The sequence below is a fragment of the Carassius auratus genome, chromosome 24 (assembly GCF_003368295.1).
Source record: "Carassius auratus strain Wakin chromosome 24, ASM336829v1, whole genome shotgun sequence".
In the NCBI taxonomy this organism is placed as follows: domain Eukaryota; kingdom Metazoa; phylum Chordata; class Actinopteri; order Cypriniformes; family Cyprinidae; genus Carassius; species Carassius auratus.
The window spans coordinates 17,204,691-17,232,672 of record NC_039266.1 but is presented as its reverse complement, the minus strand read 5'-3'; the positions used below and the strand labels follow the sequence as shown (position 1 = coordinate 17,232,672).

At 35.8% G+C, this 27,982-nt stretch overlaps 2 long non-coding RNA genes across 2 annotated transcripts in view; one reads left to right on the top strand and one right to left on the bottom strand.

The window, feature by feature from the left end:
• Window positions 1–708: 708 nt before the first annotated feature.
• LOC113042468 (uncharacterized) lies at window positions 709–16,710 on the top strand. The gene is made up of 7 exons (XR_003275581.1): window positions 709–964; window positions 2,623–2,705; window positions 3,069–3,121; window positions 3,929–3,996; window positions 9,779–10,731; window positions 10,819–11,281; window positions 15,835–16,710. It is a non-coding gene; the product is annotated as an uncharacterized LOC113042468 (long non-coding RNA).
• The window catches only part of LOC113042469 (uncharacterized), a 32,865-nt gene continuing 16,827 nt past the window's right edge, over window positions 11,945–27,982 (bottom strand). Inside the window, exon 3 of the long non-coding RNA XR_003275582.1 lies at window positions 11,945–12,543. This is a non-coding gene — a long non-coding RNA (uncharacterized LOC113042469). The remainder of the gene's footprint in view (window positions 12,544–27,982) is intronic.

Below are 27,982 nucleotides of genomic sequence, written 5' to 3'. Positions count from 1 at the left end.
TCTTTCTGTTTGAATATTACAGAAAAACATGAAGGATTGTGGATTAATTTATCTAATGTGTCTTAGTACTTTTTTAATAGAAATGCTTTTGGTTCTTCAAAAAAAGCCAGTGAGAAGTGATGCAGCATTAATAATTAATCAAAGTAGCGTAGTTGTCTGTCATGTAAACGGATTTATTTTTATTTTATTTTTATTTTTTTTAGCCATCGACACGTGAAGCTAAGGAACAACACCGAAATACAAAACGGACAAAATGAGAGTAAAGTTTTACTGTCGTTTGTGTTTGTCCGCGCTAACGGTTTAAGGTAATGAAATTTACTTTGAGGAGGGGCTACAGAGGTTAGTCTTTATTTTTATCACACTTTTTGTGATCATAACGTTTCTGTCTGCGATGGAAAACAAACTGGCAGGTAGATTTAATAACTTGCTCAAAGGAGAGAAAAAAACTAAGATATGATACATTTTTTGATTAATATGCAATGAATTTCCTTGTGCATCAAACCCTCCAAAGCAGCCACTCGTGCTACTGTCGTGCTGCAACTTTAAAGGGAATTTTAAAGAGCTTATTTTCCCTGGGAAAACGCCATTGTTCGTACTGAAACAATAGATGCTGCAGGCAACCACAGCGAGGCAGCATGAATGGCGAAGCTCCGGGTCAGTGCATTGGGTCTCAGGCCCCAAAGCCCCCTTTCCCTGTGCACCACAATGACCCTGCGCGAGGTCGAGGCTCCGCGGGGTCACAGGGCATCACCTATTGTTCCGCACTTCAAAACAGATAAACGTTTTTTTAATCTAGGTTGGCCATGGGGCCCTGTTTCTCAGGAAAAATCTGGTACTACGAGTGTTATGGGCCAGTTGGACTTCCTATGTTGTAGACTATATGAATAAGACGTATATGTTAGAAATAAACGGAGCCAATGATCATCTTTTCCTGGATGAAAGGACTTCAAATATTCGCTCTCAAGTAAGGCAGAATTTTTAGACGTTTAAATGTAGAGATGTGCAGCAGACTATTTTGCATTAGCTCATAAAGAAGGGTTTAAGGTATGTTTATCAAAGATTACACGTTTTTAACCGTAACACGCGACTTAAAAATGTTTTAGTGCATGTTCATTTTTGTACAAGTCAGTGCTGTCGTGGTTTCAAAAGATAAAAGGAAACTATCTTAACAATGTAAATTACGCCTGAAAGAGTTAATGAGATCTTTCTCCACAGGCCCAAAATCATTCTAAAAATATTCACGACGGATTAGTTATTGTTTATGCTAGTTTTCTTGTCATACTAGAGATGGCATGTTTTTAATGTCGCATCATATTTAACAGCGATGAATTGTGTTGACAATATTATTGCACTGACCATGAAACATCTTTAATAGACCATGAAGCATCAGTTGAAATGACTGGAAAGCAGGGTTCATTTTTCATATCTTTACCAATTTAATTAAAAAAGAAATCAATTGTTAACGTATTTTAACGAAATGTCGTAGCCTGTAATCAGAGTATTAATGTAGCCTATTGAATTTATGTTAAGTTGCAGCTAAGTGTAGTATAAAACTTTGTACTGAACCTGTAAACTGGTTAACACAAGCTAGAATGTCACAACATTTCAAATAGTTATCTGATACTATATTAAACACTTTAGTACATGTAAATAATTGTTCGAACGATTATGCAATGTAGTTTGTGCATTAATAATATAAATGTACGCAGGTGCGTTGTTTTCCCTTAGTTTACCAAAATGGTGCATGTTGCGTTCAAATCACACAACTTGAAAGACGAGACGCTGACGCGTGCTTTTATTTAAATTGCATATATTTTTGCAAATTTAGCGTGCATTATTCTTAAAGGTAAGAAGTAAGTTGCATAACAATACCGTTATAAAGACTGCGAAACTGCTGAGCTTCCGTCACAAATCAAACGCATTGTGGTTAGATGAGGGGTATGGCTCAGCTTCCTCCAATACCGACCGAGCCATCGTCACATTCTGTACGATTGAAAAAAATAAAACCCACTAAATTTGCGTCTTTTTTTCTCTCTCTTTTAAATCACTTAACATGTACGTTGACTCTGTCTGGCACATGGAATATTATCTTGAAATGCTCTTCAGATAAACTATCCTGCTAGGTAATTGATTTTGTGAGCTGAATATTTGTGAGCATGTAAATCCATGCTTTTGAGGAGATCTGACCTTTAGAATTGCATTCCTCAATTGCAAATAACGAACAGAGTGCATACTATAATGGTCAGTCAAATCTCGACATTTATTAAAATTTTAATGTGTAGAAAAACATCCAACGTGAATGATTTGTATTTTTTGCAATTTAATGCAACATTAGGTTTGTTTTTCATATGCAATATATTGTCTAAATCATCATAAGCAAAAATTGAATAATTTTTTATTTATTTCAAGAAGAATATTTGAAAAAAATCAGCATATTTGTGTTTAAGCATCAGACTCTTTCAGCCTTGCTAATCTACAATGTGGAATTTATTTTCACTCCTGAGTGTTTGTATACTGTATATCTCTCTGTGCTGAGCAAACAGCAGCAGGTCAGTGATGGAGTGATGTTTATGAAGTCCCGGTTAAGATTTGTGTTCCTCACCCTCCACATTCTGCTCTCAGCTCGACTGGGAGGGGAGTCTTCCGTTTTTCACAATGGTCTGTAAAAGTTACAGTCCTCATCCATGTGAAAGAACATAACTAAGGTCTGTTTCCCCTTCTCTCCCACTGTGACCTAATTTAGTTGTTAATAAGCTGTTAAAACTCCCAATGAGTGCTGCTTTAGAGGATTTATAGGTATAGGAGTGGAGTCAGGTCAGGCTGTACAAACCAATCAGAATGCACTACAGGCCCCTGAAGTTTATTTTAGGTGCTTTTGCCCTTCACATATTGTATACTGTGCACTAGGCTCAATCTGTGCACACTGATTGTGATTAAGCTTTGTAGTTTTATATAAAGTATCCATGATACACTGGGCTTTATACTCACTCACATTCTAAATAAATCTGTGTTTACCATTCATATGCATGAACCATTGTCACCTTTCTTTTTTTGCTTTTTCCTTACAGGTCAAGAAAGGACATGACTGTGTTTGGGCTTCTTCTGTCCTACATCTCTTGAGGTCAAACATACATGTTGAGGCATCTGATCTACTAGCCGCTCTCACACTGAGCTGTTAAATGTCAAAAAGAAAGAACAGACAATAAAGGCCATTACAGTTTGTTCTTAACAGCCAGTCTCTGCTTTTATTTCCCTGCCAGCATCAGTTTTTTGACTGGCAATTAAAGTAAGGGAGAAATTGTAAAGTAGTGACCAGCTCTGACCTGTCCACATGCACTTAACTCACCTGGCAAAAAATTACCCATTGTTTATATCCAAGGACTGAAGTGGTCGGGAAAGAATTTTGTTATAAGAGAAAATTTTAAAAGAGATTTTTAAGTCCGTTCCTGAATTTCTAATGTATTTTAGCAAATTTGCACATGAAAATAATCAGATGAGGCTCTTTAGAATTAGCCCATGTTCAGAAAAAGATACTAGTTTAGTGTTTACTGTGCATTACTATAATCATCTTGGAAATAAAAACAGTTATTTTGCATTGCAAATTTTACTTTGTGTCAAAATGATCTTAGTTTTTTGCAGAGAAGTAAATAACATTTAAATAGAACATAAAAAAAACTCTGGTTCATTCCTTACTTAAACTGCACAGTATACATATAAAAAATTGCATGAATACTGATGTTTATATCAAAAGTCTGCTTAAACACTATCAAACTGTATGATGCTGTAGGCTAAAATTTACATAACAAAATGGAATGGAAGTGATAATATACTGTATCTTCTTAAAAGCAAAGTACACCTGCAAATGAGAATTCTGTCATCACGTCTTGAATTCGATGAGTTATAATGTTGTTCTTAATCTCTTTAAAAGGTCTTGAAGCATTATCATTTGTGTTCTGCAGAAGAAAGAAGGTCCTATACATTTGGAACGACGTGAGGGTGAGTAAACTATCCTTTAAAGGTTTATTTTTCATACTTTCTTTCCTATGAAAGAAAATTTTAAGCACTTTTCATACTGCAATCTCATCTAACCTTCCTTAGCATTAAACTATATCACAGGTAAATATCAAGGTATTCAGCAGCGACAGTAGACTTGGAGCATGGGAATATCTCTCTACTAAATATATGTCATTTTATTACAATGCATCTGTTAGATGTCACCTGAAAAGTGACAGATAAATCAGCACCCCAAATAACAGTTATTACACTTTCTGTGTATGTGTGTGTGTGTTCTGCATTGCTGTAGTTCATCCAATGCCTCAATTGTTTCAATAGGTTTGCATACAGCTTTGCAACAAACAATTTAATCTTTTGAAAATATCACTTATCCCCCACAGCCTTTGAAATGCTGTACAACTGGCTAACGCAGTTCCACTGGAAATAGTCAATTTGTCAGCATAAACAAATAGACAGATAGAACCAAAGGGGCTGGAAATTTCAATTGCAGCTCAGGCTTCGCATTGCACATCCGCCCACATGCGCTACCGAATCTTCATGTGCTTTGGTGGGTCCGCTAAAGGATCTAAAGGCTTAAGCTAAACTCAAATGAATTGATGACAGATTTATGCTGTATGTGGTTGTAAAGGATTTTGCATGCATTCTGTAAAAGCAAGACATTTGACTGAGGTTTGGTTTTTAATTGAAATCTAATTGATGCATTGTTTTTAATTATTAAAATGATTAAATATACATATGCGAAGAGAATTACTGTGATTTACACTGTAAAAGCAGATGCTTTCAGTATTTGTACTTAATGTAGTAGAAATAAAATCATATTAGTTGGTTTAATTAATGTAGTCAGGCTGAGTTAGTCTTTTTATATAATATTTTTGACTTCAATAGAACTGGTTTATTTAGATGTGAAGCACATTTTTAGCACATTTCGTTTTTATTTATTTTCATCATATGCAGTATTTTTTATTAAGCACAAGTTGTCTTTATAGCCAAAAGGGGTGCAAACCATAAACCAAATTAATATGGGGGTGTCAGACATTAAAGTGATTTTTTATTCTACCAGCCATTATTTGCACCAAACTACGGTGATTATTTTGGCCATTTATGATGCTATTAATGCAGTGAATGATGGGCGAACATATGTTTCCATGCGATTACTATCCTAGTCACTTGCTGTCCTAGTTGCCTTGCAAACGCCTGACTACTGGAATGAGAATATGTGCCTTGAGTTAATGCTGATTGCAGCAGCTGCCAACACGTGAATCTCCATGGCAACAATAATGGTTGCCTAGCAACCATGTTCTTTTAGGGACACTGGAAGTGCCCAAAGGCTTACTAAAAATATATGAGTATAATTCCCCATTAATGCTTCAGCTACCTTTACTGCTGTTCCTACTGCATTTACCAACAGATACACACTCCAACTCACTGAGGGTTGGAATGGAAGCGCTTTGAAATTGAATTGCAATTTCATATACATAAAGCTCACTTTTAAGTCAGATTTAAAATAATTGAGCATCCACTGGGGCTAACACTAGACAGCAGATATACAATAAGACGTGCCTGTATTTTTGAACAGCGTTTGGATTCATTGCGTGAGCCTTCAGTGGCTGGTGTAATTGAATGGAGCATCAGCCATCTTGCAGCACACACAGTGTGCATCTCGCAGCTCTTGCTCAGACCCAGGTGGCATGCGCACACACTGAGGAACAAAGCATTCCATCAGTGCAAGTGACATCACTGCAGTCAGCTCAGCTGTTTCGGCCCACGTTCTATAAATTGTGGAAGAGAGTAAGGTGCAGAAGCTCTTCCAGGCACATATTTTGAAAGATACTATAGTTGATTTATGAAGTATATTAATTTATGTGCAGTTCTTAAGTACAGCTTGTCTGTATTTTTAGCAGGTTCAGTTTCTGAAGCTGGTCGATGGTTTGAAGAGGCAGTTTCATGAATTTGACATGTTGAATGACTGTATTTTTCTCTCAGTTTGCACATACTATAATCAGTAGCCCTTTATCATAAAAGAGTAAATTTTAAAAAAATATGTCAAAAGATTGTATAGAAAATGTCATTACATTTTCATATAAATATATTATATACAGTATTATGTACAGTATGTAAATTCTGTATGTATGAATATGTGTAAGTAGGTAGGTAGTATTACTTTAGCTTTGGAAAGTTGTTGTCTTTCAAAAACATAAAATCCACAAAATCTTATTATTTTTTTAATTTACATGTAATGCAGGATAAAAAAATTTTTATTGAAGTTTCACATATATTTTTTTTGTTGTTGTTGTTTTTTTTGATTGATGTTATTATTATTTTATTTTAATTTAAAATTTGTATGATTTAATTTATTATTAGCTTTTCATTAAACTCACAAACCCCTTACAGTTCCTGGTCGAACCCCAAGTTTGGGAGACCTTGATGTAATGTAATGTTAATGCACTTTGTGTTGTTAATAACAATAAGTGGAATATATATTGTTATTTGTTTGTTGATTATAATATAATCCTATTTAAGTCAATGTGATAAATGACTTGGGTCAAAAGCAATCTAAAAGTAACCAAAAAGTAGTCTGATTCCATTACCTAAAATGTGTCATGTCATGGATCACATTACTGTTACTGACTATGATTTTTGGCATGTAATTTGGAATCAGTAACAGATTCAAATTTATAAGTAATCTAACCAGCTCTGTATATGTATATACATGTATATACTCTCTCATATATATATATATATATATATATATATATATATATATATATATATATACATACATACATACATACATATACATATTAATCACTTCCAAAATAAAAGTTTCTGTGTACATTATATATGTGTGTGTTGTGTCACGTGTATATTTATTATGTATGTATAAATACACAAACTTGCAGTATATATTTTGAAAATATAATATTTACATACATTTAGATGTATATGTTTATTTTCATATAATTTATTTTATAAATAAATATATTAAATATTTAAACATAACGTGTGTGCATTTATATAGACATAATAAATATACACAGCACACATACATGTAAACAAAAACATTTCTTTTCGAATGCAATTAATCGGGATTAATCGTTTGACAGCACTAATATGTATGTGTATACACACACACACACACACACACAGGTAAATAGGTTATATTGTTGAAGTAGAAACTGATTCAGCTGCAATTTTTATATGACTTTCAGAAGCGCAATTTGATAAATTTTTTGGTATTATCATATTTAAAATCATATACTTAAAGCTAAAGTCTCAGAAACCGTCTGGCCAGATTCAGAATATCTCCTATTTTCCCAGCATGCCACTGTGGGGCTTGGTGAAGGGGGGGGGGGGGGTGCTCCTGCTTGCAGGCTGATAACGTCACAGCAGTACAGTGGATAGGCCAAATTTCCTATCTTTCACTATTGATCCCCTCTCAGGAGATAATGGCTCTTAGACTGTAACTGTAACTGCTCTTAGAGTAACTGACTGATTATAGTCACTTGATTCCTTCCCTCTCTCACACACACACACTGTCCAGTGTGTGTTTGAGAACACAATAGCGAACCTTCTCTCTGGCACTGAAGGGGGAGTTAATGCACGTGGAGCTTAAGCTGTCGCTGCAGCGAACAGGGATGGGCTGCAGCCGCTGGCTCAGTGCCAGCTCTGCCGTGTGCCCACTACGTTCCCCTGCAGCCACTGCTTGGCCAAGCCCCGCCGGGCACTCTCTCATGCAGAAGAGGGCTGAGGTGGTACTGGCTGAGAGCCAGGACGTGTGCTTGCGGGATGGATGCCATGGGTGCAGCGCTACAGGCTGGCAGCAATGGGGAGCATGACGGTATTCAGAGTGGGTGAATGTGCTTTTTGTCTCTGCGCGCAGTGCCAGACAGCCTCTAATGAGACGCGTCTTTGTGGCAGGCCTCTCGACATCAAGTGGGCTGGTGGGCTCATTAACCTGACGACGACAAATAAAAAGCCCCACACAAGAGACGCCATGATAGCATACTTAAGGCTGTTCGAACCCTCTTGCAAGCTTTGTAGCCACAGAACTGACAGAACAGCACATGTGAGAGTATAGCTTCAGGTGTTTTTCTTAGTGTCACATTTCTGCCTCACTAAAAATAACTCTGCCACAAGATATCATCAGTATTACCAATAGTGATTGACATACTATAAGTAGTACTTTTTGAGCACAGTCAAGTTAGCTCTGCAGTTGTGCTTATTGTTGGTACATTCTTTGTTCTAAGAAGAACAAAGTGGCGATAGTTTTGCCAAAATGGAGTTTACCTCAGTTTTCTTTTCTTAGCAATATAATTTTAAATCAAAGCCTGTGGTTTCATATTCTGCATATTGATGCCATATTTTGAGTATTTATATATATCATTCACCCAAAAATGAAAATGATATCATCTTTTACTCACCTCATGTCTTTCCAAACCTGTATGACCTACTTTATTGTGTGAAATGCAGCATTTTGAAGAATATTTTTTTAACTGTGTTCATCTGTACCCACTTAAAGTACCCACACAATGACCACTTTATTAGGTACACCTTGCTAATACCGGGTTGGACCCCCCTTTTGTCTTCAGAACTGCCTTAATTCTTAGTGGCATAGATTCGACAAGGTGTTTGAAACATTACTCAGAGATTTTGGTCCATATTGACATAATAGCATGCTGCATATTTGTCGGCTGCACATCCATGATGTGAACCTCCTGTTCCTCCACATCCCAAAGCTGCTCTATTAGATTGAGATCTGGTGACTTTGAAGGCCATTTGAGTAAAGTGAACTCATAGTCATGTTCAAGAAACCAGTCTGAGATGATTTGAGCTTTATGACATTCTGCTGCTGTAGCCCATCTGCTTCAGGGTTGGATGTGTTGTGTGTTCAGAGATGGTATTCTGCATACCTTGGTTGTAACGAGTGGTTATTTGAGTTACTGTTGCCTTTCTATCATCTCTAACCAGTCTGCCCATTCTCCTCTGACCTCTGACATCAACAAGGCAGTTTTCGTGTTCATCATTCTCTGTAAACCCTAGAGATGGTAGTGATTGAAAATCCCTGTAGTATTTGAAAAACTAAAAAAAAAAACAGCCTGTCTCGCACCATTTCACGTTCAAAATCACTTAAATCCCCTTTCTTCCCCATTCTGATGTTTGGTTTGAACTTCAGCATATATATATATATATATATATATATATATATATATATATATATATATATATATATATATATATATATATATATATATACACACACACACCAAGTCATAATTATGTGACAAAAAGTCAAATTTATATACACTAAGGCATATTTATGAGACATAAATTAGAAATTTTATCTTTTTTACTTTTTATCTCATATTACGATTTAGTATCTCATTATTATTATTATTATTATTATTATTATTATTGCAAATTATGAGATGAAAAGACAAAATGATGAAATACTGAGTCATAATTATGAGATAAAAAGTTTAATATTTGTAATAATAATAATGTCAATTTCAACTCATAATTACCAGCTGGTGTGTCATAGTTCCGATTTATGGGATATAAAGTCATAATATGTGATAACTTTAAACATGTGATAAGTTGATGTGTACTAAGTTGTCTTCATGAGATAAAGTCAAAATCAATATTAAAATTTATATATGTATGACAAAACAAATTTCACTTTTCATGTCATTTTTGCTGCATATGTGCTGGAAAGAAAGTTCCATAATATGAAGATGAATAAATAATGACAGAATTTTCATTTTAGGGTGTCCTGAGCGTGTCCTGAGCTTATAAAGTTGCGATCTACTATAAAGCAAGAAGAAGAAGAAGACATGTCAGGCGCTGGCTGTTGAGAACGCATTCAGGATGCGCTCAGGACTGTTCTTAGTTTCATACTGAAGAAACAAAGTCACCTACATGTCGGATGCCCTGCGGGTGAGCAGATAAACATAACATTTTCATTTTTGGGTGATCTATCCCTTTAAGGCTATAGATACATACAGTAGAGAGCTATTCACAGGGTTATGCTGTTTTAAAGCATGTAGCACAACCAATTGCTGTTTTTATAATCTCTGAAGCATTTGACCAGGCGGCTCGTATTTGTTTGCATTAATTAGATATTCACCATTTAACTTTTTTATATATATTTCTCTTCTTTTTATTATTTTTAATGTGATTTACATTGTAAATTATTTTCCACTGCTTTCGCTTCACAGAAACGTTGTCTTTTTCAGGCTGCACTATCTAATTCTGCGATGTGGGAGCTCATGCTAAGGATTAGCATTAGTCAGGGGTTGTCCTGCAGAGAGAAAACTGAACATTGGTATAAATATCAAAGGCATGACTGTGTGTGACACTGACAAATTGCAGTGGAGGTGCCATTAATTAAACGGGATCAGTAATGTGTGTTTAAATGAATTTACTGTTGCATTATTGATTCACTCGCCGCACAAATTATCTTTCGAGGTGCATATGGAGGTTGTGGGTCTGGCTCCCCGTGAAGGATTTGTCAGGGTGAGGTCTTTGGACGTCATCTAGGCCTAAGGATGTATCCTTCCCCATTTATCTGGCGAGGAAAGCCTGGGGGGATAGAGGGGGGTGGCGGAGCTTGCCGGCTTTGTTTGCATTCAAACTGCAGATAACAAGGAAGCCCGAGCGGCGGCTCAGAGAAATCACTGGCGCTGCCCATGCTGCCAGACTGAACGGTGAATTAGAGAGGTGTGCTTGCGTACTTCACACATGGCTGATTGTGTAGCGCGCGTGCTTTGTTCTTTTTTTCTAATTTTTCCTTCATTTTTTTTGCAGGAAAACACTGGCAGCATGCTGAAGCTTCCTCTATCTGTGTTTATTTTGCCTATACAAACCATTTGGGTGCAAGATAAAGTCTGTCTTTACCTTGTCGGCATGCGGAAAATAGATTTTTCGAGGGGGTGGAATTGAAATGATTGCTTTTCTTTCCTCTTTCTAATGTAATAAATGAATGCAAATTCTAAATTTAATCAGACCATAAAAGCACATAGCTAACAAAGCCCCTCACAGCTGTAACACAGATCTGAATTATGTTCGATTACATCTATACAGGCTTTGCAATGCATTAAACTCCAACTAGGCCTGTGACATTTTCTTTGCATTGTTCCTGAGGGCGAGATCGAGTCTGTCCATGCATCCCAGCATGCCCCAGGGCCCTGGCTGAGCGAGGGAGAAAGCGCATTAACACGCAGCAATTTGTCAGGACAGCAGTCCTCTCTGAATTGCAGTTCATTGACAGGTACACAACGCACCAAAGGCAAGTGCTCCGACTCGATAAAAGTGAATGAAGCCCTCTCCTAGATGTTCGCTCTTTCTAATTTCCTGTAATGGACTTTTGTATGCTCTGAGATTTGATTTAAGTTGAAGCGGTTGGTTTTAGGAGTCTGTTAACCGTTTGCCAACTTTACCACCTACTTTAAGTATCACTTCATTCATAATCTTCTCTTCTTATATTTCTGATAAACGTGTTCATTTTTATTAGAATAAAAGTGTAATGTCATCACTTGTGGTTAAGTTTACAGGTATACAGAGGAATATTGCCATTTCTTTGTCTGCAGCAGTTTGTCAGTATTAAATGCACAACAATATAAATAATTCACATTTTATATGTACAACATTTGTATTGGCGTTTTGTTTGGGTACATGATTGGTGTCCTTAACTAACCACAGAAATAACTTTCATGATAACAGTTTTGACAGTTTTATATATATTTATATATTATATATATATATATATAATATATATATATATATATATATATATATATATATATATATATATATATATATATATATATAAAAAACAAGAACAAAACTAGCTCAAACAGTAGAGAAATTGTGCTTGCAACACTAAGGTCATGGGTTTTATTCCCAGGGAACACATGAACTAATATATAAATCAGTGTAAGCTGCTTTGGATAAAAGCATCTGTCAACTGCACAAATATATAGTATTAACATACTTTATACAAATTATTAATTGATACTAACATTATGCTATCACAGTTTTTTTTCTTAAGGAATTAGTTTTAGATATGTTTACTGTAAAATGAGAACTAATTTCTATTTCTATATTTTTATTAACTTTTGATTTGTTTTGAATTTTTGAATAAAACTGTGAGTCTTGATTGAAGTAAACAAGGTTGGATGATAATTTTGCATTGCTGTCCGCCTCGGTGAGCGATGTAGCTTTGGGTCTGTGGCGAGGCTGGCTAGATTCCCATGGCACAGAGAGCAGCTGCCTGAGTTTCAGGGCTCTGGATAAAACTGTTTTTCTTCCATGCCGAGAGAGCGTAATGACAGTAGGGCCCTTTGGGCCTGCCAGCCATCTGCAGGTACAGGTACTCACACTCTTCCACCTCTCTCTCTCTCTCTCTCTCTCTCTCTGTGCACAGCGCTGCTCCAGCTAACTTCCTTTGCACTTTACACTTGTTGAGCGTCCCCTTTCCATCTGTCCATCATGGCGCCTGCCCGTAGTCTTGGCATGCATGCAGTGCATCTGCTGCCAAGGGAAGGACAGAGAGAGAAAAAGAGAGATGGTGAGAAGGAGAGCAATAGCAGGCAGTATAGGGCAGATAGCATATGACATTGTGACAGCAGACAGAGGTCAAACTCAGCAGGCATATTACCAAGCAATATCATCAGTAGTGGCACTGTGGGCCTGAACCTCAGGGGCCAGCTTCTCTGCCACTGTGCCCAAATCCCGAAATCTGTCTTTGTTTGTGCTATATGTTAATTTGATGCAATTACAGTGTCCATACGGTATAAATCAGCAGCTCATTGTTGATCTGTGCTGAATTTATTTTATGGTTCTGCAAGATTCTGCATGTGTGTGGTTTACCTAAACATAGCTGTGCCATATGAAAACTCACTAAGCCGTCGTGGGATGACCTAGATAACTGAAGCCGAAACGCTGCTCACCCACATAATAATGGTGGATAATTTATGCAGGATTGGCTCGTTTTTCCTCTTCTAATCATGGCGGTTATCTGGAAATAAAGAGCAGCTGCCATTTTCTGCACCTCACAGAAATTCTGTATTTTAATACAGAGTAATCTCAAACATTATAGATGCATTTGCACACTGTATAAAATGATTGTTATTTTAACAGTAAAAGACTTTAAAAATGCTACAGTAAAAATCTGTTAACTGTAAGTTTCCATACTATATTCGGTGAAAAAATGTAATAACTTTTAATGTTATTTTACAGTAAAATTCTGTTAAAAACAAGTTTTTTGGAAGTGAAAAAGAAGTCATTGTATAATGTACAGTGACAAAACATAAATTGACCCTCCCAGAATTCCCAGCATGTTTTTTTTTTTCATGTTTCTTCTTAGTTTTTTCTTATCAGTTGTGTACATTAGAGTTTAATCTTACTTCTAATGTTGTTAAATTAATGTTTATTGCATTATTTCAGTATCATGTGTCACCATAATGGGGTTTAATGTTAGTGTGAATGACACTGTGCACCTTCTATATAAGTCATGCCCTCCTCAGCTCATAGAAAAGCTGTATGTGATGAGATTTGGTTCATCATTAGACTTTCTCATCACCACCAATTTTTGGTGGTTATCATTACAATGGTTCAAAACAGATATTAGTACTTCAATATGTTGGTTTATTAACATTACATCAGTTAATGAAATATGGTATTTTATTGTAAATTTAAGTTAAGTCTGTAAAACTTAAAATGCTGCTACCATATTTTTTACAGTGAAGTTCTGGCAACCACAGCTGACGGTATTTTACCGTAAATGTCACAGATTCTTTTTTTTTTAAGTGCAGGCAATATTTATATTGAGAGAATTATGATTTCAAAAGAAAAGGCTGTGGAAGTCATGCCTAAATGCAGTTCATTTTAATTACAGATGGAGGTAACTAATTAAAATAATTATTAAATTGCATTTGAAGAGTTGAGCAGTTCAATTTATATACAGTCTAACCGAAAATTATTCAGACACCAGATATAATTTTTGATATAACTAAATATATGACAACATAACTATTGCAAAATATGTATGATTTTATTGCCATATAATTTTGTTGTTATGTCACTTTTATTGCTTTTCTTTGTTAATATGTCTATATAGTTTTTGTTGATTTTATTTCAGCTTTAGTTTTAAACTGTAGGAAAAAGAGAAATATTGGCTGAAATAAAAGTTAGATTTTTTTCTTCAAATTAAATTTTTACTTTTAAGTAATAATTCTTTATGGTTTTATTATTATTATTATTATTTAACTATATCTTTTTATACACACACACACACGCACAAAGACACTTTATTAATAAGCAGCAAATTAGGATTTTTTTTGAGGGAAAGGTCATAGTTAATTATGAACATATGTTCTCTATTTTAAAGTGATACCATGATAATGAAATCAAATTTCTCCATTTATTTTTCAGTCCCTCACTCACGTGTTCCTGTGTGCTTAAACACACAGTCATTATTTTATGCCGCTATCATGACCCCTGCACACATTCGGCATGTGAGCTGGAGAGACGGAGGGGAGGAGGGGTGGAACATGATGGTGTCTTTCTTTCTTTGCCTTTCTCTGTCCTTGTCACTCCCTCTTTTCCTCTTATTCCATTTTTCCGTTCAGTTTGCCTCCAATTTTCCATCTTCCGTGCTCTCTTTGTCATTCATCTCCTGTTCGTTCCATACACACTGACACACAATGGATAATGAAAGCCAAATAATATCTCTGTTTGGCAAAATGCGTTCAGCCTAAAGTGCACCGAATCTTCAGTTAATCTCTCCCTGACTGTGTGTTTATATATTCTCAACTAAAGTAGAAGGTGATTTGAAATAGAAGAGATCTAATGTAATTAACTAATAAATTTAAGGTTAAAAATAGTGTGTACAAATACTGCTTCATACCGTTGTAAAGGTGTGTAAAAATACGCAGTGCTCGTGCATGTGCGTCTGCATGCTTTCATGACTGTGTGTTTGTGTGCTCGTTGGCTCCCACAGACAGTTAATAATGTTGCATATTAATCAGGGCCCAGGCGCCCTATGGCGGATCAAAGCCTTCAGGTTGAGATTTTCTGCCATTAATTTTCTGAGGATGTGGAAGAGGCATTTAACCCAGCTGGGGCTGCCAAATAGAGAGCAAATCGTTCAATGTCCTTCCCATTACATTCTACTAAAAACCTTAAATGCGGCTTAAAGGGATAGTTCTCCCAAAAATCAAATTAAAAAAACCATCCAAACCATTATGACCTTCCTTTGTGGAACACAAAATGAGGTGTTTAGCAGAATGTCTGAGCTGCTCCATACGATGAAAGTAAATGGGGACCAGGTGCATAAATGAAAAAATAGCTCCATAAAAGCATCATTAAAGTATTCCATATCACCCAAATGCCCAAAGTCTTCTCATGTCAATGTTTCATTATTACTATTTATCTCTTAAACTAAACAATCTATTTTTTGGTCTGTTTTTTGTATCTTGAACTCTGCCAAAATATTTTTTAAATGCCTTTAGATTATTTTTTATATTAATTAATTGAATGATTAATTCATTTACTTAATTTACAGACTTAAATGAGGCAAGAGATTTTTGGTTTGTTTGTTGTACCTTGTACTGTTTGGTGTAGCTCTGCCGAAATGATAATAATAAAAAAAAAGACTTTTAAAATTCCTTTTTAAATGTGGTTTTCTTAAGGTGTAGCTGATTTTTATGCATCTAAATTTGTGTTATCCATATTTGCGCACTCTTTCCCAAAAACATGGCATTTTAAATCATTAAACATTCATTAAGCTCTTGTTTCTTTTCGTGTTCTTATATTGTCCAGGTCCAAGTCCAGGTCCAGGTTAAGCATGACCAGGTGCAGAGAAAAGTCTTCTTGCTTCCTCTCAGCTGATTAGTGGAGCCGGTTGATTGGTGCAAATGAGGAAGCTTTTATCCTGCTTGAGTATAATCTGCTTGCATCTTTATTGGCTAAAAGCAGGCATGATGCTGGCATGACCCAGGCTGGCCCAGGTACTGTCCTTAGAAAGGGTACTGACACTAATGTCTTCTGACACACACATCCCCCATGCCCTTCATGTTAAAGGTACACACACAGACATGCTGCAGAAAAAAAATATCCAAACCTTATGCATGCACTTCTTTAATTACACTTCTTTTGTGAAAAATATTTGTTATAATATACATCATATTAAACTGCACATTCTTAGTGAATGCACGCAGGAACGTTCAGCGCTTTGGAGCTGTTGGCTTTGGCGTAATGGCTGCCTGTTTCCTTCTCATCTTCTTTTGTCCTTAAAGGACGCTGCCTTGCCTAGCTGCACAGATCCTTGGAGCATCTTTCCTATCTGTCTGTCCCTCTCTGTGCTGCAACACAGCCTGTTATTTCAAAGAAAGTGCAACCTTTGCCTTGGGCCTTAATTATGTTCAATTTGCCAACCCGAGCCTGAAAAATTCAGAGGGTAAAAAAGCTCTATGACCTATTTATTAATGCTGCGTTGGGTTTAAAGCTATACTGAGATCAGCACTGCATCACTCAACAATAACACCCATCTCTGGAGAACAGACTTCAATCGCGTTGTACTCCTCTCTTACAGCGGGAATTCATTACTTTATAATAGATCACTGGCCAATTAATCATTATTAAAAGAAATTTGTAGTTAAGTGTGATTTGTAATTGGTGTATATTGTTGGAATTGTACATGAAATGTATATAATATAATATGTTTATATATGTGTGTGTGTGTGTGTGTGTGTGTCTGTGTGTGTGTGTATAAAATAAATATATATATTAGTAAATAATAATAATAATAATAATAAATAATAATAATAACAAAGCGTATATTTCTAAAATATATCTAAATTATTTATTATATGTTATTTTATAACAATATCTAACAAGGTTTTCTTTTCTCGAAAGAGGTAAGTGATTTTTTTGTACCTTGTACTGTTTGGTTGAGCTCTGCTCTAAAGCGGTGGAAGAGAGAATTCTTTGTGTCGATACAGAAGGAAAAGCATGAATGATTTATGGGTCAATCTGAAGGTTTCCCCAGCAGTGCAGTCACTGCTTCAGCCCTACTGCAGGCAGAGACCCCTTCCACCCCGTCAAACGCTCCCTTCTGCAGTCATGCAAATGAGAACATTCTCCAGCCAAGGCATTTGACAGTTAGTTTTATTTTTAGAGCTTGTCCGATTTATCAATTAAGGCATGCAGTTCTTATAGTCAAAGAGAATGAAAGAGAGAGAGAGAGAGAGAGAGAGAGAAAGAGAATGTGCCATTACTGTCACACCCTTTGTTTATAAACATGGAGAAATATTAATCTAGATTTATCTAAATGGGGCATTATTATAGAATCTGTTGGAATACTGGAAAAGGAAAAAAAATGTTGGCCTGTATGCTCCGTGCCAGTCACTCAAATATTAAGTGTGCAATGGTAGTCTGACATGTTACATACAGTACATGAGTGTGGCATTCATCATTTATGTGTGTGTGTGTGTGTGTGTGTGTGTGTGTGTGTGTTTGTGTGTAAATGTCCACTGTCGTTTCACCTTCCTCTCTTCTCTATTGCACGCACCTCGACATCTTCACAAAAAGATACCATATTCAGTTCATATGTGAAAGTCATGAACTACAAAGCGACTTAAATATTTAAATGCAGAAAAGATGCATTTGTTTTAACAGTCACTGTTCATCCACAATGCATTTGGTCCCATACAAAAAATATCACTGAAATTTACTGTTGGCAGGTTAGGATGAAATTTTGCATAGTTATAATAGATGGAAAGCAAAATATCCTCACTGTTACCCTGAAGCTCAGAGCAGATATAGAATCCAGGCTGCAGTTTCACCCGCTCCCTTACTGAAAGCACTGAGGATTTCAAGAGCTTACATTATTTGATGCCAATAATGGCTGATTTATTTGTGAATGTTTCTTACAGCAATTATCTTTGATATCTATTGGTGTTCAAATTAGTGTGTGACTCTTAGAATGACCCTGATATGACATAAATGGTGGGGGGAAAAGGAGCATTCCATCTCTCTAGCCTTAATCACTCTTAATATTCATAGTTATTTTCAGCTAGGTTATTTTCACTGCCTTAACTCTGAGAAGAAGAAACTCTACAAATCAAATGATTGCTTTTGTAAGAAATTGTTTTAATGATTTTTTTTCTTTTTAATAAATGTATATATTTTTTTCAGCTATAGGATGATTTAAATTGATCAAAAGTGACAGTAAAAACATTTATTATATAACAAAATATTTATATTTCAAATAAATGCTGTTCTTTTGAACTTTCTAACTATCAAAGAGTCCTTAAAAAAAAGAAGTGTTAAACTGTTCACAAAAATATGAACATTTTCAACATCAATAGCAATAAGAAATATTTCAGAATATTAGGGGCCGTTTACAGGACAAAATGTAAAAAAATTTTTTAAACATTTTGGGGACTGAAAACACGTATTTTTGCAAACAGGCTTCAATGTGCAAGTTTTAAAATGCCACCGTTATGGGAATCTTTGAAAACATGTACATCCTTATATGTGTTAGGTATGCAGACAAGCGCCATATGTGACAATTTTAAAGACAAGTGCGAACAAACATACTCAACAATGCGGAGTACATGGCACTGTTGTTACTGCTGAAGAGTTTGCTAATGATTTTTCAGCACAGTTTGGATTTACGTCAATATTACAACCAACAGTGGAGACGCATCATATACATCATATAATCATCACTTCCCTACAGGTACTGTTTACTAACAAGGTTACATGCCAACTACTGGTCTGGCATATGTAATACAGCGTTTTTGGCCATTTTCGCGAATATGTGAAAACCCGAATTGTTTTGAAAAAGTTGTTGTGTATATGTGAAACTCTTTAAAAATGCAAGAGAAACACTTTTCCGTTTTTGACTACACCGTTGTTGTGTAAATGTAGCCTTAGAATCATTTCTGAAGGATCATGTGACACTGAAGACTGCTGAAAATCCAACTTTGCCATCACAGAAATAAATTTGATTTTCAAAAATTATAAATAAAAAAAACCCGTTAATTTAAATAATATTTCACAATGTAAAGTTTATACTGTATTTTTCATCAAACAAAAAAATAAACGTTTTTTTACAAGTGTCTTTTAAAGCAATCTTTCCAGACCCCCAAAACTTTTAAATGGTAATGGATTTCTAAAGATATTTGGATCAAAGACCATTTCAAAATTATCCTCCCTAGATTTGGAATTGCGAAAAATAAGATCAGCTTTCATAGATACAAAACAAACAAATGCTAATAGCCCCCAATTATTTGTGAAAATAATGACTTCTTGCATATTCATATTTGGTCTGAGACTGCTGCAAGTATTAACAATGTGTACTGTATATGCATGCAGTTATATAAATTGTAATGGGTTATTGAAGATGAAGATCTGTTAGAAGTTTCTATAATATAATAAATGCATCCCTTATCTATTCTTTCCTCCCATCAGAGTTAGCCAAGACTGATCCTGTTCGCCACAAGGAGATATATGACCTCCAAAGCCCAGGTGGAGGTAACAGATCATTTTGACAAGATATGAAATATTGATGGTCTTCAGTTTTCATCCATATTAATATGTCGACACCCTCCAATGGCTTCATTTATGGTTATTTGTTTACTTTCAATTGGAGGATAGAGAGATGGAGCAATGCTATATTTAAGGCTCATTACACTAGCTCCATCTCACAAGAGCTGCACCTACGATTCCAGTTAATCGGTGTGTATTGATCGCCCTGATGACAATGTATTTGATTGTGTTGTGACAGAAAATGTCACAGCGCTAGAATCCTTGTTGGTGGTGGCAAAGAGCTTTCCAGATAGACTCACAACACATTTAAGGCCTATTGTGGCACGATATAAAGACCAAGAGCATCACTAATGCAATTTGACTAGCCCGCGCAATTGTGTGGAAGAAGGTAGCGCATTTTCATGGGAGGAGAGAAGCTTTTAAACTGTCACCTCAACTGTCTCTCCTCCAGAGAGGAAACCTTTTAACGGGGAATGTCCTCTTGTTGGCCTAAGTTCTTTAATGGTGGGAAAACAATGCCCTCCTCCCTATAATAGGGTGATGGGCTTTGGTTTAATAAGCATTTGTCTCATTTTCTTAAGAAAAGACAGCAGACTGGAAATAAGTGATAGTCAAAATGTGGTGAGTTTCTGTATCTCAGCTTGTTCTGAGAGTCTTATAGGGATAGTATATTCGAAAACAAGAAAAAATAATTTACTCACCTTGATGTCATTCCAAACATTTTCCTCATTTGTTATGACTGTTTTCCATGCTTTTTTTTTCTGAGCATTTACTATGAACAGGGAGCTGTTCAAAGCTTTCGAGCTAAAAAAAAAAAAATGCAAAATCACAGTAAAGGCATCGTGAAAGTGGTCTATATGACTTACACAATATATTTCAAGACTTAAAAGAGCTTTGTTTGAGACTAGTGATGCGCAATTTGCCATTGAATCATTCTTTGGGGTTGTTTTTATTAAATCAACATCATTCGGATTAAATAATTCTTGAATTAGACTGATTGATCAAATGACTTGAATTAAAGCCATATATACTGTTTTTATTACACGTGTATGATCTTTTATGGGGCTTTTTCAAGCTTCATTCTCCAAATTTGTGAATATCCAGATTTATGTAACACAATTAATGTGTAATGTGTCATTGAATCATTCTTTGGAATAAGTTTCATTTCAGTGAATCAATTGAACCAGTGCACAGATCTGTTTGGTTCAATCATAAATTAGATTCATTTAGTAACAGTTCTTGAGTTCACATCACTGACCCTGTAAGCAGATCATCTGTAAATAATGATTTAAATAAACTGCTTTTATGATACATGCATGAGGTTTTTTTTTCACGAGTCGTGAGTTGAAAGGATTGCTTTGGTGTCCTTTTTCAAGCTTCAGTCTCCATTTATTTAAATTGCATGGAAAAGACTGTTCAAGATATTCATCAGAACTTCTCTTTTTGTGTTCCACAGAAGGAAAAACAGAAAAAGTGAGTAAATGATGAAAGAGTTTTCACTTTGGGTGAATGATTCCTTTAAGCCTGAGGGAGATGAGATGTCAGCCATGATTCAGAAGGGCTTCTTTTATCAATTTGTTTATTTCCACTTCTTGTTGCTTGATCTCACTGGAGAATCACTGGAAAATATACAAGTGAAGTCATTCATTTTGATATTTTTTTCCATACTTACTAACCCACACAGTGCAGTATCATGGAAATAGTTGCTTTTTTGTGCAGTTGTGAAAAGAAATAAAAATAAATAAATTAGCGAAACGCTCAAAGTTCAAGTTTGTTTATTTTAAAAAATGAAAATATTATTAGCCATGACAAAGTTGATGCGCCTGCGTCTCGAGCTTCATGCATGAATAATGTATAGGAAGCCTTGGGCTATAGATTGAGTGTGAATATTCATTAATTTGTTTGCCCTTTGGGAGGTAATGCATATTCAAACAAAGGCGTGCTCAAGTCCCTGTTTGCCAACTTGTCTGTCCACAGTTTGTGTAAGTAAATGATGGAATAAGTGCAGATAGTTCTCTTTAGATGGGCTCGAGTGACTCTGTCTGTCCCTCTTAACTTTACAAGGACATCAAGTCAACTTTGCTAGTGGGAATATAGTTTAAACTCGGATTACTTCTTACACAGAAGGAACCCAGCTAGCTCTTTAAGTGCTAAGTCACAGCAGCGCTGGAAATCCTATTACCTGACAGGACAGAATCAGCCCTGATTGAACTGATAGGATGCAGCAGACCTGTGCTGCCCAGGTCACGATTAATAAGCCTCAGAATAGCCAATTGGATTCAAACATGGACTATACCAAACAAACACATTCAGTCTAACTGCACGGTGTGTTCTGGACAAAAGCAATGTCCTTTCCAGTTGTAAACTATTCTGTAACACTTCTCAAGAGATTGGGTATGTTACACTAGCAGGCCACACTGATGCCAAAAATTGATGGAGATATCAGGACCTGAATCAAGGGTTCAAGTTTTGGCTGGTTAACATAACGCTGTTAGCCCCTGCTGGTAAATGTTTTAACTACACCATCTGGACCCTCAAAAAAACACTCATTTTTCATCGAAGCCATTGAAAAACAGTAGTCATGTAATCTGACCAAATGATATATTTAGCTATTATGTATCTTGCAAATAATTTATTAGACGGAAGTTGATGCTTCGCTTGGGCTTATTTCTCTATTTATTTGTTTATGTTTGTTTGTTTGTTTGAAAATAAATACATTTAGCATCAATGTTTTTATTTAGCTATTTAATTTAATAACAATAATTTGTTTAAGAAGAATTCACCAGCTTCTAACCCTAATTATTACAATTAAATTAAATTAAATTATTATTGTTTAATATTAATAATAATAATAATAGATCATTTTAATTGATAAAAAATAACAATTAGATAATTCACCAGCTACTATATTATACCTAATTATTTCAAATGAATTTTTTTTTCTGCTTGACTTCAGCTTACATTGAAAGGACTGTTGTCACCCTGAAGAATGCCACATATAAAATGTGAATTTTTGTAAGGTCAAATTTTGAACTCAAAGATATCGCACTAATCTAATGAAAAGTAAATGATTTACCCCTCCACTTCACATCCTGTTCTGCAAGTGTTTCATTCACACTGGTTCCAGCACCTCTCACCTCCCAAGGCTGAAACGCTATTGAGGACAAATTGCTTTTGTTTAGATGTTGATTTGCACAGAGTTCATCAGCGCCCGTGAGCTGTGCCTGCCCTCGGAGCGAGGGTGGAGTACTGAATGGACCAAGATGAATGACTCATTAGCTGTAGATTGATCACAGGCTGTAGGCCCACACGGTCATTTCACTCTTTAATATTCCAATTTAATTATTCTGCTGGCTCGGCATGCATGTTGACTTTGTAGCACTAATTGACACGTCACTATGTGATATATGAATTATAATAATGAACGTCATTTTGGTTTTAATAGTTTGTGTGTTGTGCACAATCGTGTGTGTGTGCAAGTGCGTTTATGCACCGAGGATTCATAAATACTAAACACACGGGCATTCATCAATACAGTCTAATCAGTCTGTTACCGTCTCAAACACTCTGACCATCAGCAGTTCTATATAAAGTGCCACTGAAAATGTAGATAGAACTACAAGTTTAAACTCTGAATGAGCTAATTCTGTATGTGGGCAAACCCTCAATGCAGCAGGATGACCCAGATAGCCTGTGGGCTTTGGTGGGTTGTGTTCGAGATAAAAGAAATGTGTGTTTTTGTCATTGTTAACACTTCTTGTTCTGAAGGGTGTCTGTGGAGTTATTTGTCATTGCAGGATTGGTAAACAGACAAATAGCCTGTTTCCATAATGGAATTTAAATCATTCTGTATTTATAGAGTTTATATTTTGCTGTTCTGACTTTTTTCTATAGTATTTGCAATTTTTCACCTCCCAGCCCAATTCAGAAATTTTTCCCACAATATTGAGTTTATATCTCACAATTCAGAATTTCTTATTAGAATTGTGAGTTTGTCTTGCAGTTTCGAGGTTATGCCTCTCAATTCTGACTTTTGTTTTATTTTGCATTTGACACTTTTTATCCTAAAATCCTGACATTAAGAGTTCATATCTCACAATCCAAGCTTTACTTCTCAGAAATGCATGTTTGTATCACATAATTCTGCATTATTATGTCACTTTTCCCTCCAAATTCTGGGTGTACATCTTGCAATTCGGTTATTTTAATAATTTATTTAATAATTTATCAATGCATAGCTGCTGACATCCCTGATAGGCTGCTAGTTAGAGAGATGAATCAAAACCAAACTTAATCTCAAAGGACATAATCTGGGATTATTCCTCATGCAGACACAGATCAGTTTTGGTTCATGTACGATTTTGCTGCAACTTGCACATGCTTGTGGATACAAGTGTGTGTGTGTGTGTGTGTGTGTGTGTGTGTGTGTGTGTGTGTGTGTGTGTCATTTTTTTGTGTATTTGTTGAAATGCGCCCTCACATGTACAGTATAAGTGTATATATACACCTGCATAGCACCAGAGAGTGTGGGAGTGTGGGAGGAGCATGAATCAGTCGAGTGATTTGTGATTGGTTGGTTTTTGGAGTAAGTCTCTGTGTTGCCAGATGTAAGAAACAACTCTGTTAGGCTATAAATGATTATACACGACAGAGCTCAAGAGGCACGTTTTTGACAGAAGACCTCCAGGATGTTCAGACCTGAGTAATATATTAGTCCGTTCTAGGAAATTATTTGAAACGTTCATGCTATAAATAGGTGTATTATTCAGTTTTATAAAGTTTAAGATATTTTTAAAGGAAATACTTGAGATTATAAACATTCCATTCTATAAAAATGTTGCAATCTTAGTGTTAGTGTTTCAGCAAATATCCAATTTCAGTTATCAATTGCTGATATACTGTTTAATCAATTTATATATTTGAAAATATTTCATTCATATACTGTGTATTCATTTAACAATGAATAAAACAAACAAAACATTTACATGTCCAATGTACTGGATAATAGGCCTGTTTTTTTAACAACAAGTTTCTTGCTTCTAGGTTAAAATGACTTGCTTTTAGACTCTAGAGTAATTGTTTTGTGATTGATTTAGTAGGTTGTTAACAAAGAAATATCTGTTTGTTAGTTCAGAAAGTGAGAGACAATAAGATGTGCTGTACAGTATCTGAGGTGATATTATGTTTCATACAGTAATGTTGTCCTTCCTCCCTGTGCCACATGGCCTAACCCTAATCCAGAGGTCAAGGGTCTGGCTGGAATGGCAGCCCATCCAGTCTCAGCAGCTTAAAAGACAGATGGGTGCTGGCTGTCTCATTATCTGACCTGGGTTCAACCTGCTGTCCAGCAGGTCTGGAGCGGAGTAGATATATTCATGGGTGTGCATAGACAAACTACCATCCATTTCCAATTGATTTTACCCTTTGAATTATAAGCTTCAATAAGAACTTTGCTTACTGATTGGAACATTTTAACACCACTGATAACAGGAAACAAAAGTGGAAGAAAAGACTGTGCTTTAAATTAATGAATTTATTTATTTTATATGTCTATAGCATTCATCAGTGTTAACTCTCATTTCAAGCACTTCTGGCTTCATTATCTCCTTTCTTTTGCTTTTTCCTGTTTTTTAGCTTCTTGGATTCAATTTCCAGCAGTGTTTGTTTTAATAAGTTGTTCTCAGACGGACTCCGAGGTTAATGCAGAGCAGAGGTAGCTCTTGCCTGTAGGCACAGCATAAATGAGATTGAACGCTGACTCTCTGTGTGTAGGACTGTTCCCACAGCTCTTAATTTGCTCAGGTTTTGCTCCAGGGACTTCATGTGCCGTGAGACTGCAATTTCCAACCTGATATAAGCCTCTCGGCTCTTTTGCCAGTTTCTTTACTGCTGTCATATTTATTTACAAGTGTAGATTCATAACGTACATGATCACAAGTCACTACTGGTGCAGTTACTGGATGGTTTAGTACACATTGTGTGCAATGAGAGTTTTGTGGTGCTAAACATAATGGGATCATTGATTTGCAGTACTGTAGTAGAGTATTAGCAATGTAATATCACAAAAACTTAATTTCTATAGCACTTTATACAGTACATATTGTGTCAAAGCAGTGCTAAACAGGACAATAACGATAAACTATGGAAATGTAATAAATGGGTATGTGAATATATTATATATGGATTGCATCCATGTGGATACAACAATTGCTCTTATAAGGCAAAACTCAAAGCACAGATCAGGAATCAAAAAAGCATCACATTAGATGCTTGAGCACCTGCCCCTTTGCCCCTTGGTGCCCAAAGTGCCCTTTTGTCAAAGCAAAATTTTCTCTATTTTTTATTTTTGGTCATGACGTACACTTTTGTGAATGCCTGCCCATGCCCAATCTAAATATTATTAAAATTTCTGAATAATAATTTAGCCGTCAATAAGATGACCCACATGATGACCTTTCACCTGACGACGACCTCCTCGTCCAACCGGGAAGATTCGTCACCGGCCGCACGAGCATTTTTTCAACACCGCGGAAGCTGGTAAGTGCTTCATTCTCAGCAAAGTGATTTTGATGTTTATTTACTTATTATTCTTTTACAAGAACGACGTGATGTGACAACATGCAGATATGTTGTTTTTATTGCGGTGTAGCCTGTAGTGTAGAAGTAACGTTAGGGTGCTGTTTGAGGGAGAACAGTTTCAGAGGCGTCATGCCCATTCAAAGATTTCTGAGCCAAATGCAGCTTCCAAACGACATAAAAAAAAAAAAAAAACAGCCGAATAATCATTTGTATATATTTGATACAATCACTCCGAAGTGATTTAGTCGTTCAGTGCACAGCATCAGCTGCTAAATTCAAATCTGTGTTAGCTGGCTGTCGCTGAACCAGAGACAGACGCGTTCGTACAACGCTTCATGATAACCAATCAGAAACGATTCTGTTGCGCTCATGAATGCAATGGCCAATCAGAGACGTGCAGGAGAGTCATCACTGAAACGCGTTGTTTTGTTCACTTGCTCAGTGACTGAATTATTTAGCGAATTCTCTCATCAGAAACAACAGAAAGTGCAGCTGTGCATAATATCCACCTTGGAAATTATGCTCGAATAACTGTCAGTTATTTCGTAAGTGAAAGTAAATAGTTGAGGCACAAATGGGATGTGTATTATATTGGATGCTTCATCGTCTCTTAAAGTGACCGCGCATAATTTAGCTACTGGCTGCTGTAATGTTAATCCAAGAAAATGAAAGACTCACTGCTCTTGACTGCATTACTTTGTAGTTTTAACAGTCAAACCAAAAATTATTCAGACACCAGATATAATTTTTGATATATATAGCAAAACTGTAATAATGTGAGAAATGTTGAGTGTCTGAATAAATGTAAGTTTGATTGTATATTTCATTTTTACATTGAAGACTATCCAGTGCTATTTTACATTTAATTATTTGGTTTCTATACCTTGACACCTACAAACTTGAAAAAAAATTCAACATTGTGTAAATAGCACAAATAAATAAAAATAAACGAACATACAAATTAAACAATTTCAAACAGGGCCCACTGGTACAACCTTTACCGGGTCCCCATTGACCCCAGCTACGGCAATTTGAATGAGCCATTTCAATCTAGATTAATTTCAAGATCACAGTGAGATTAATCTAGATTAAAAAAAACATAATCTGTGCCCACCACTAGTAATTTTAAATAAATATTCAGCTGCTAAAAAAACAGCAATGCATTTTATTTAACCTTGTTTTTAATGTGTGCATAACTAAATTATTGTATCATGAACTGGCACTTTTATTGTATTTATAGAACAATTTGCAAATAGATGCCATATTAATGAATCTAGTAACTAAACAAACAATGGCCAGTTAATGTATTTTCACTTATTATGACAATACTTTGTGTTTTATTTGTATGTATTTTTGATTAAATGCATGTCTGATATGAAAGGAAGAATTGCTCTGCATTTCACTTTAGATGTTCGCTGCATTTAGCCGTAATCTTCCGTCCCTTTCCAATATGAATGTGGTATGAAACTAGACCCATTTAAAGGAATTTAATGCACCGTAATCTGCTTTCCAAACCCAGATTAGATATTCACATCAGAACAAATCAGCAGGATGACAGAGTGCACAAGCCACAGGCTTTGAGTATATTATTTTTTTCTCAGCATTATTCTGGTTGGTTGCAGGAGCGCTAGGTAATGGGCTCTAGTGCTGGATTTTAACACACACACACACACACACATGCACAAGATTATTCCGGGGAGCTGCCAGAATGAATATTAAAACATTTTCAGATTGTACACGTCCAGTGCCTTATTACTCACATTCTGCGGTGCTAGTCATAAAACTAGCCTAAATGGAAGGTGACATAATACGGAGCTGAAATTGAATAAAATAA